General features: G+C 44.9%; 1 pseudogene; it reads right to left on the minus strand.

Moving 5' to 3' along the window:
* Positions 1–9635: 9635 nt before the first annotated feature.
* On the minus strand, positions 9636–11128 carry LOC107973602 (sepiapterin reductase-like; annotated as a pseudogene).
* Positions 11129–11409: the final 281 nt, after the last annotated feature.

Genomic DNA, 11409 nt, shown 5'->3' on the forward strand with positions numbered 1-11409 from the left:
GTTGTATGTGAGTAATTTCAAGGATTAGGGAGAATGGTTTACTTTGGCCATCATCTACCCAATAGAGTAAACTTTTAAATTTACTTTCTAGCCATTGGAATAAACACACAGATTTTTTTTCTTTTCTTTTCTGCCATCCATGCTTTCAATGATCAGAAACACTGCCATGGGTGGATGAGTGGGAGCTTGCAAGGGAAATCTGGGAAGCCACAGGTATCTAGCTCTGGGGTGGGACTACCATAGAGAACTGATGGAGAAGCCAATAGAAGGTTGTTGACTCTGCATCTGGTGATGGGTGCGGGGAGTTGGTGTGGTCATCAGGGCCAGCAGTCAGGTAGGAGGGCTGCTCTCAGAACACTGAGATGCGAGGACCAGTTTGAACTTGTTAACCCCTTTGTTTATGTCTCTCACCACATCTAATCAGGATGTTCTTTCCAGAACTCTTGCAAATTTCTCTTTTGGTCAACTTAAACCTGGAATCATACAGGAAAAGAGATCCTGGAAAATGTGGTTCCAGCTTAACCAAGTTGACACAGTTCAAAACCATCACACCTTGAAAAGTGGGACAGGCTGGGCATGGTGGCTCACGCCTGTAATCCCAGCACTTTGGAAAGCTGAGGCAGGCAGATCACTTGAGGTCAGGAGTCCGAGACCAGCCTGGCCAACATGGTGAAACCCCGTCTCTACTAAAAATACAAAAATTAGCCAGGTGTAGTGGCTTGTGCCTGTAGTCCCAGCTACTCAGGAAGCTGAGGCAGGAGGATTGCTTGAGGCCAGGAGGTGGAGGTTGCGGTGAGCTGAGAGCGTACCACTGCAATCCAGCCTGGGCGGCGGGAGAGAAACCCTGTCTCAAAAAAAAAAAAAAAAAAAAAAAAAAAGAAAAGAAAAAGTGAGACAAATTTGCATAAAGGAAGAAGGAGTGAACATAGCATGTGGGGAAGTCTTGTGAGCAAAGGCTTGCAGGTAGGAATGAATAAGTTAGTATTTAGGAAACCATGAGTGGAGGTCTCATGCTGGGACATAGTGGAAGATAAGATTGGAAGCAAAGGTTGGAGACATTACTTAATTCACTTATTCAACAATTATTCACTGAACACATTATCTATGGGGCGCTGTACTGGGTTCTAGGGGCATCGTGATGCATAAAAGAGCCAGATTTTGGAAGATTTTGAATGTTAGACTAACATTCTTGTTCAGTTTTTGATCCACCTGTTGAGAAATAATAGACTCTTCCATTTGGAACAATTGGTCAGTTGAATTTCTGTCCTTAGTTCGAGTCAACCAGCACTTAATTAAACTCAATTTAAGCTCCTTCTCTGTGCAAGCTCCTTGCAGGCACACGATCATTGTCCTTTCAATGGTGAAATACGGCTGCACCTGATAATATTGATTAGAGCAGAAATACTGAGTCACTTCTTTTCCTGCCAGTTTTCTAGAATGATTTGTGCCCACATTTTGCTTTATACCATGATGCTGTCCTTCCAAATAAAAGCCCTTTATTAGGCACTTAAGTGAGCCAAAACAACATGCAGATTAAATGACTTAAAATCGCAAATTTTGGCCGGATGAGGTGGCTCATGCCTGTAATCCTGGCACTTTAGGAGGCCGAGGTGGGCAGATCGCTCGAGCTCAGGAGTTCGAGACCAGCCAGGGCAACATAGCCAGACCTCATCACTACTAAAAATTAAAAAAAGAAAAAATCAGCTAGGCATACTGGTGCATGCCTGTCGTCCTAGCTACTTGGGAGGCTGAGGTGGGAGGATTGCTTGAGCCCTGGAGATTGAGGCTGCGGTGAGCCATGATTGTGCTATTGCACTCTAGCCTAGGTAACAGAGCAAGACTCTGTCTCAAAATAAATAAATAAATAAATAAATAAATAAAATAAAATAAAATAAAGGGCCGGGCACGGTGGCTCACGCCTGTAATCCCAACACTTTGGGAGGCTGAGGTGGGTGGATCACCTGAGGTTGGGAGTTCGAGACCAGTCTAACCAACATAGAGAAACCCCGTTGCTACTAAAAATACAAAATTAGTGGGGCGTGGTGGTGCATGCCTGTAATCCCAGCTACTCGGGAGGCTGAGGCAGGAGAATTGCTTCAACCCGGGAGGCAGAGGTTGCGGTGAGCTGAGATCGTGCCATTGCACTCCAGCCTGGGCAACAAGAGTGAAGCTCCGTCTCAAAAAAACAAAACAAAACAAAACAACCCCAAACCCCCCAAAAAACAAATTTTTGTTGAAACAAACATTATTTCAGTATTCTGTGAAAACGTTGATGCATAACTCATATTAGTCCATCTTGGATAATACGTGAGTTCTGTGCTAGCAAATTGTAACACAACTCAGCATTGTGCCTCATGTTATGCATATGAGATCTCACTGAAACCTCGCAAAAGCCCTAGAAGGTAGATTATATTATTGACCCCATTTTGTGGGAAAAGGAAAGCCAGACTTAATGAGATTAAGTAACTTTCCCAGGATTATATAGAGGCTGAACTAGGAATCATCTCTTCTTCACCGTTCCGCAGCCAATAAATGAGCAGTCAACTACTCTGTAATTTGGCAGCTAGTGACTTAGATACTCCTCCAGGTGATTCAGGAAGAATAATATATACGCAGGAAAGGTGTCTAAAAAATATGACTCTTAGTGTTAATAGACACAAGTTGAGAAAAAAGCACCTGTAGAGGAAATCTGCAAAGAGCAGTGGGAAACTGAAGTCTTTCGGCTGCGTTCCAATAGCGCAAATTGGCATTTGAGCATTTCCTCCATATTCCAAGATGCAGGCACCTGCATGTCAAACTCTTCCTTGGGATATTTGGATAGTTTTGAGCATTGTATGGTGGGTACTTTTTTTCTTCAAAACTAGCCCCTAAGCTTATTGCTGGATAATGTGTATGTGCTGCCATTTCTGCTAAATAAGCAACATAATGAGGATCCCACTGAAGGACACGTGTGCATGTGTGTATGAGAAAGAGCACTGAATCTTTACAGAGTGAGAACCGAAACAAAACCAAGGACAATATCTAATCTTTGAAGAGTTTGCCGCAGGGTCAGTACCATTTCTTCCATTTCATTTCTATTTTACCACTTTCTGTGGCCCAGATCTTTTCTGAAGTGTTTCTATCAGCTTGGTGGACTCTTTGTATTCCTTGATACAATGCACATTATCCTCACTCTGCTGCATCTCCTAATAGGTTTCTACATTAATTTGTAGGTTATCAAGCAGTGTTGCATTTAACCCTTATAACAGCTTAATGTGGTAGACAAAACCAAGGCCTAGAGAGACGAAAAGACTTGCTGATATGATTTGGCTATGTCCCCACCCAAATCTCATCTTGAATTGCAGCTCCCATAATCCCCATGTGTCGTTGGAGGGACCCTGTGGGAGGTGGGATTTCCCATGCTGTTCTTGTGATAGTGAATAAGTCTCATGAGATCTGATGGTTTTATAAAGGGCAGTTCCCCCTGCACACCCTCTCTTGCCTGCCTCCATGTAAGACATGGCTTTCTTCCTCCTTTGCCTTCCACCATGATTTTGAGGCCTGCCCAGCCATGTGGAACTGTGAGTCAATTAAACCTCTTTTTTTTTTTTTTTTTTGTTGAGACGGAGTCTCACTGTATCACCCAGGCTGGAGTGCAGTGGTGCGATCTCGGCTCACTGCAAACTCTGCCTCCCGGGTTCATGCCATTCTCCTGCCTCAGCCTCCCAAGTAGCTGGGACTACAGGCGCCCGCCACAACGCCAGGCTAATTTTTTTGTATTTTTTTAGTAGAAATGGGGTTTCACCATGTTAGCCAGGATGGTCTCGATCTCCTGACTTCGTGATCTGCCCGCCTTGGCCTCCCAAAGTGCTGGGGTTACAGGCATGAGCCACCGCACCCGGCCTAAACCTCTTTCTTTTATAAATAATCCAGTCTTGGGTATGTCTTTATTAGCAGCGTGAGAACAGACTAATACACTTGCTCAGCTAGTTCTTGGTAGAACCAAATAGCTGCTGCTTTTTCTGGTCTGCCTTATCAGTAATGTCAGTCCTGGGAAGGAGAGCACCATGGTTAGGAGTCAGAGTTTTTACTTTTTAATCACACTTCCGTGTGATGACATCCTGTTTTCTTTTGGACTCATTTTAATTAGTTCTGGGATGGGGACTGCATGCAGTGGTTGTGGTGTGGGGGAGAGGTTATACAGGAATCCAGGGCACAAGGTCTATGCCCAGTGGTTTGCCTTCTTCACAGCACAGACCATCCAAACCAAATGTGACAAATGGGCAGAATCTCATAAGTATTCCAGCTCTTCACTGCCCTAGTTTGATTACATTGTCCTGGATGGCATTTGGAACTCAGTTCAGGGTGCGTATAGTTGAATTATGCAATTTGCTGATATGCAATTAACTGGAGTAGCAACACATTCAATCTAATGGGGACCAGACAGAGACTGCATAATTCTTAGGAGCACAAGCTGATTATGCAGTTAAGTGATATGCACTTAAGAGAAGTGCGCCACATCTATCTGATCCCATTTCTTCCAATAGATTCCTCACGGCACTTTACCCCAGCCTTTCTGCTTTTATGGTCAAACATACTGTAACCTGTATCTACTTGAAATGAGAACCTTACAGTTCGTTTGTAGATTTGGGATTCATTTCTTTAAAAAAAAATCAATCTTTTAAAATCTTAACTCTTGGATACACAAATGGGTAGGCAAATGAGAAAAGAAAGGGGCAAACCTGAGGTTCAGCGTGTCTTGGTCTCAGGGATAGGAAACAACACCGGAATTGTGCAATTTAGGATGCTTCATTTTTAGTTTCTTTTCTCTCTCTCTCTTTTTTTTTTGTTTTGTTAGGAGGTTGTTTCAAATGCAAACGTGAGGTGCATGAAAATATTTCTTTTTAAAAGCAAAGGACTTTGCACTCAGTATTTTTAACTTGAAAATGGATATGGTAGAAAGGCAGTCCTTTTATGACAAACTTCAATTAAATGACAGTTCATTTGGGAGAGCCAGTTTTAAGTTATTCTCATAATGATGGATTGTTAATTTAATTTGGCAGGTTTTACTGTTTCACTGTATGCTTGCTGCATGCCCTGGATTGACCTAAATTCTTTGGGAGACCCCAAGAAATATAAAATATGGCTGCTTATCTTCAGCCTTCTTGGGAAGTCATGACCCATGCATACAAAGTAATTGAAGAACAATGAAACATAGCATATTATTAGGTGTCAAAAATGGTTGTTAATGAGACTAACAGGTAAAAGAAATCAGAGAAAACTGGGCTAGAGTTTTTCATCACTAGAGGGAGACAGGGAGAAGCAAGAGTTAGTGCTTCACTTAGATCGATCAAAACAACTCTGTAAGGGTATTACTATCCCCCATTTACAGATGAAAAAACTAAGGCCCAAGGATGTTAAGGAACTTGTACATGATCCACAGGTAGCAGGAAATGGAGTCAGAATTTAGAATTAGGTTTATCTGTCTCCACAATTCCTTTTTGGAGGTTTTAAGCAAGAGGCCATGGCAGATAGGCTGTGGAGGATTCAGACATCTGCCAGGAGAATTAACTGTGTGACCATCATGGTCCCACCCAGCCTTGGGGTCCTGTGGTCTGGAAAGATTTCAAGAAGCAGGCGGGAGTTGTGGTCTCAGTTTTGGGGGAACTGTTTCTTATCTAGGAGAAGAGATGCCAGCCTTGTAGATGCAGATTTTCCTGGGTTGAATAGATTTTTACAAGTTCAGCGAAATCAAATGTGGTGATTGAGAAAAGAACAGAGTAACCCAGCATTTGTGACTGGTTTGGTGGGTCAACAAGAGAGAATGACAAAGATTATTGTCATCAAATAGCCTTTCCTGAGAGGGCCACATAGTCATCAAATTCCCTTTCCCTAAAGGGAAATCTGCTCATGGCCCACCAAGAATGGGGAGCCAGATACGACTGGGGCCAGCTGGGACTGAATTGGTCCCTGCCTTTTAGATTTGCATCAAAATTACTTGATACCCCTGCTCAGGATTTCACAAAACTGCAATCAGGTAGCCAGGGCTGTATTCTCATCTGGAAGCTTGACTGGGAAAGACGACTTTTAAGATTATTCAGATTGTTGACAAAATTCAGTTCCTTGCAGCTATAAGACTCATGGTGGCCTACTTCTTCAGTGTCAGTATACTTTTGGAGAGCATTTTATAATTTGCAAATGCTTTTTCATTCTAAAATTAAGCACAAATATGCTCCTTCCATTGTCATCTAAGGAGTCCACCATTCAAACAGCTGCCCAAACTGAAATTCTGAAAGTTACCCTTGATTCCTCTCAATTCCTCAATTCATTAGCAAGTCGTATGGGCTACACCTCCAGAATAAATCCTGACTCCAATAACTAGTTTCCACTTCATAGTCACTACCATTAACCAAGCCACCACCATCTTATCTAGCCTAATGCAACTACTTTCTTGCTTTGTTGTCGTTGTTTGTTCTTGTTTTTTTTTTTTTAGAGACAACGTCTTTCTCTGTCACCCAGGTTAGAGTGCAGTGGCACAATCACAGCTCACTGCAGCCCCAACCTCCCAGGCTCAAGCAAACTTCCCACCTTTGCCTCCCTTTGCAGCTAGGACTACAGATGCACACCACCACGCCTGACTACTTTTTTTAGTTTCTGAAGAGATAGGGTCTCACTACGTTGCCCAGACCGACCTTGAACTCCTGGGCTCAAGTAATCCAACAACCTCAGCCTCCCAAAATGCTGAGATTACAGGTATAAGCCGCTGCGCCCAGCCTGCAACCACCTCCTTACTGCTCTCCTCACTTTCCCTCTAGTCCCACCAAATCCATTCTCTACAGAGCAGCCAGGGAAGTGTATAAAATATGAAAATAAGATCATCACTTTGGCCGGGTGCAGTGGCCCATGCCTGTAATCCCAGCATTTTGGGAGGCTGAGGCAGGCAGATCACCTGAGGTCAGGAATTCGAGGCCAGCCTGGCCAACATGGTGAAACCCCGTCTCTACTAAAAAAAATACAAAAAATACATAAAATTAGCTGGGCATGATGACAGGTGCCTCTAATCCCAGCTACTCAGGAGGCTGAGGCAGGAGAATAGCTTGAACCCGGGAGGCAGAGGTTGCAGTGAGCCAAGATCATGCCTCTGCACTCCAGCCTGTGCAACAGAGTGAAACGCTGTCAAAAAAAAAAAAAAAAAAAAAAAAAAAAAAAAAAAAAAAAAATCATCACTTTCTTATTCAAAACTTTCCTCACAGCTTCTCATTGGGATTACAAAAAAAATCTAATTCCAGTTCCTTCATGATCTGGTCCCTGCTTGCCTCTGTGATTTTATCTCCTACTCTCCCTTTTGGTCATCATGTTTTGGCCATGCTGGGTGCCTTCTTTTCCACAAATATAAGATGACCTGTCTGACTCACAATTTTTGCACTTACTTTTCTGTCCAACTGGAATTCACTGTCCCTAGACCTGCACATGGCTGGCTACTTTTCACGGTTCAGTTATCAGTTTGAAGTCATCACTTTACAGAGAACATCTCTGGCTGCTTTTAGGCAAAGTAACAACCACCTCTGAACTTAAAATCGCCCTTCATCCCATCACTCAGTTTCCTTTTTCTCATAGCACGTGTTACTGTCCAAAAATAACTTCTTCCTTCTTTCCCTTTCTCCTTTCCTCCTTCTCTTTCTGCCCCTATTCTTTCTCCCCCCATTTACTTATATATCTATTTTCTTTTTCTTTTCTTTTTTTTTGAGACGAAGTCTCCCTCTTGTTGCCCAGGCTGGAGTGCAATGGCATGATCTCGGCTCACTGCAACCGCCAACCCCTGGGTTCAAGTGATTCTTCTGCCTCAGCCTCCCGAGTAGCTAGGATTACAGGCGGCTGCCACCATGCCTGGCTAATTTTTTTTTTTTTTTTTGTATTTTTAGTAGAGACAGGGTATCTCCATGTTGGCCAGGCTGGTCTCGAACTCCTGATCTCAGGCAATCCACCCGCCTCGGCCTCCCAAAGTGCTGGGATTACAGGCGTGAGCCAATGTGCCTGGCTCTTTTTTTTTTTTTTTTTTTTTGAGACAGCGTTTTGCTCTTGTTGTCCAGGCTGGAGTGCAATGGCATGATCTCAGCTCACTGCAACCTCCGCCTCCCAGGTTCAAGCCATTCTCCTGCCTCAGCCTCCCGAGTAGCTGGGATTACAGGCATGCACCACCACGCCCGGCTAATTTTTTGTATTTTTGTATTTTGTGTTTTTAGTAGAGACGGGGTTTCACCATGTTGGTGAAGCTGGTCTCGAATTCCTGACTTCAGGTGATCCACCCACCTCGGCCTCCCAAAGTGCTGGGATTACAGGCATGAGCCACCATGCCCGGTGGCTATTTTTTACATGAATATTGCCTTATCTTCTTTCTAGAAAATATGCTCCATGAGGAACTTTCAGCACTGTGCCTGGCACATAATAGATATTCAGTAAGAACTTATGGGATAAATAAATGAACCTTGTAAGGAGGACATTAAAGGGGTTATTAATTTCCATTTTAATTAGAAATATTAGGTCACTTTCCCAAAGTCAGAATATTGTATGGTGTTTCCCCATGAGTCCTCCAAAGACTGGGACCATGTTTTCTACATTTTTGTTGCCCCAGCAGTCACTGGTATGTAGTGCCAAGGAAGAGGATAAATCAGTAGTTAGTGAATTGGAATCCTGACTGCTCTACTGTGTGTTACCTTGGGCAGGTTATTAAACTTCTCTGTGGCACGATTTCTTCATATGTAAAATGGGGATAAAAATAGTACTTGCCTTATAGGGTTATGAAAATCAATTCAATTCATATAGGTAAAGCTCGTAGCTCAGTGGTTGACACATATGAAGGGCAATAGATGTTCTTCTTCACTCACTTTTGCCTCCCTTTTCTTTTTCTAGGCATTTAATTAATATTTGCATTAAATTGTTGACCTTTCTATAGTTTTAAAACTGTTTTAATGAGTCATCGTATTTCTTTTCAGTTTCTCTAATCCCAAGCAGGGCTTCTTTCTTGACTTCAATCACTCACTCCGTGAAAGGTAGCAATGTTGCCTTAACTGAAAAGGTTAAGTAACCCTCTCCCTTTTTTTTTTTTTTTTTAATTTTATTTGTATCTGCCTTGGCCATGTACATAGACACCCAACGGCCCCTTCTCCCAGCCTGGGGAAGGGGTGGTGGATTCTGGAGGAAGGAGATATCAGAGTGAGGACACAAAGTTCAACAGAAGCTGCTGCTCCCCTCAGCAAGGGGCATCTGTGTGAGCGGGGACTTGTACCCTCTGCTCTTCCTCCCTACCAGGCCATCTGCGAATCTGCATGCATTCTCCTATTTGACTCAGGTCATTCTTCCCTCTCCCCATGGACTAGCTATGAGCAGGAGACACAACCTCTTCTCTTGTGTGTTTCAGCTTCTTTTCCTGCTCTTCCCATCCCTTAAATTCTATTCCTGGGGATAGAGACATGAATACCCATAACCTCTCTCCTAAGCCTCCTCATAATCCAGGGTGCCACATCCAGACTCTCGACAACTGGTAAGGCCAGCGACCTGGAAGCTCATCACAGCAGGCTATGTGTGAAGGTAGGACAGTAGACATGAGTGTTTATCTGTGTAAGGCAGAACTGCCACCATGGCAGGGTGTGGGGAGCCATGGGGCTCTGGGGGTGTGTCCGAAAGTGGGGGCAGAAAGGTTCAGGAAGCCAAAGACATGGGCTTATTTATAGTAGAAGTCCACGTGGGCTCCAGGCTTGAACACCCCCTTTTGCAGCGAGCTCAGCCGTTTCTGGGCTGACACCCTGCAATCCACCAGCTCTCCCTTTGCCTTCAGCTCCTGCAGCCTTTTCGCATGTCTGGGTCCATGGAGGTCTACCGGGCTAACCGCCGGGACACGTCTGTGTCCACAGGACCTGGGGCCTAATTCGGCACCCTCACATTAGGTTCCTCCGACGCCAGGACCTCAACAGAATGTTACCAGCAGCCTTTCCCGCACAGTACAGCGCTCAGCCTTTGAAGGGCTGCAGGGCACAGAGGGTTGAGATGTTAACCACAGTTCTGTTGAGGCCAGGACTGGTTGGTAAGGCCTTCAAGACGCTGCAAGTCCGGCAGAGAGAGCATGGAGGTCAATCAAGTTCAGCGCCCAGTCTGTGTTCACTTGAGTGGAGTCACCCAGGTCCACGAAGCCTTTGGACACATCCCCAGGAGAGCCCGCGTTGTTGATGAAGAGCAGTCGCTGCAGCTCCTCGGTCCTGGGGAGCTGACGCAGGACCCCAAGCAGCGGGCTGCAAGCCAGCCTCGGCGCCCAGGTCTGCGGGCACCCGCACCACGCGCAAGCCAGACCGACCGGCGCCCAGCTCGGCCTCCAGCTGCCGCAGCGCATCGTCGTTGCGGGCGTTGAGGACCAGCACGCAGCTCGGCGACAGCAGCGAGGCCAGGAGGCCCGGGTCGGCACAAATACAGCACGCTCCAGGCCGCCCTCCATGCCGCAGTCCTGATCATGAACTAAGTCCCTGATAAAGGGGGAAGAGGAAAGGAGCCGCCAAGGCTGGATAAGGTTTTGTCTTCAACTATGAGCAGAAATATTTAATATTTCGGGCCTTAGTCATTTCCGGAGACTCCAGCTCCTTGCTCAATTTTTAGAAAGTTTTTTTTTTTTTTTTTTTGAGACAGTCTCGATCTTGTAGCCCAGCCTGGAGTGCAATGGCCCGGTCTCGGTTCACTACAACCTCCGCCTCCTGGGTTCAAGTGATTCTCCTGCCTCAGCCTCGCGAATAGCTGGGATTACAGGAGCGCTACCACACCTGGCTAATTTTTGTATTTTTAGTGGAAACAGAGTTTCACCATATTGATCAGGCTGGTCTCGAACTCCTGACCTCAGGTGATCCACCCGCCTCGGTGTCCCAAAGTGCTGGGATTACAGGCCTGAGCCACCGTGCCTGGCCAGGGCAATCCTTATGGTGCTTTCTTTAGAGATGGAAAGAATGCTCCCCTCTTTCCTCGTCTTTCATCTTCTGCACCCAGCTCTTAGTAGGTGCCTTAAAAATGCTAGCTTTATCTCTCATCTCCATGCCTCACCAAAACGGCTAGGTTTGAATTTCACTTCAAAAGTAAGAGTCAAACGAATGCTGATAGCAGCTTTACTCATAGTAGTCAAAGATTAGAAGCAACCAAAGTTTTACCAATAGGCGAATGGATCAACTGTGCTCATGGCCTAGCCGCACAGTGGAATACTACTCAGCAAGAAAAAGGAGTGAACTATCAATGCACACAGCAACATGGGTGAATCTCGACGACATTATGCTGAGTGAAAGAAGTCACATACAGAAGAGTTCATACCATGTGATTCTACTTATATGAAATGCTAAAGAAAAATCTAATCTAGAGTGACAGAAAGCCGACCAGTGGTTGCCAGGGGCTAGGGTTGTG

The sequence above is a fragment of the Pan troglodytes genome, chromosome 1 (assembly GCF_028858775.2).
Source record: "Pan troglodytes isolate AG18354 chromosome 1, NHGRI_mPanTro3-v2.0_pri, whole genome shotgun sequence".
Taxonomy (NCBI): Eukaryota; Metazoa; Chordata; class Mammalia; order Primates; family Hominidae; genus Pan; species Pan troglodytes.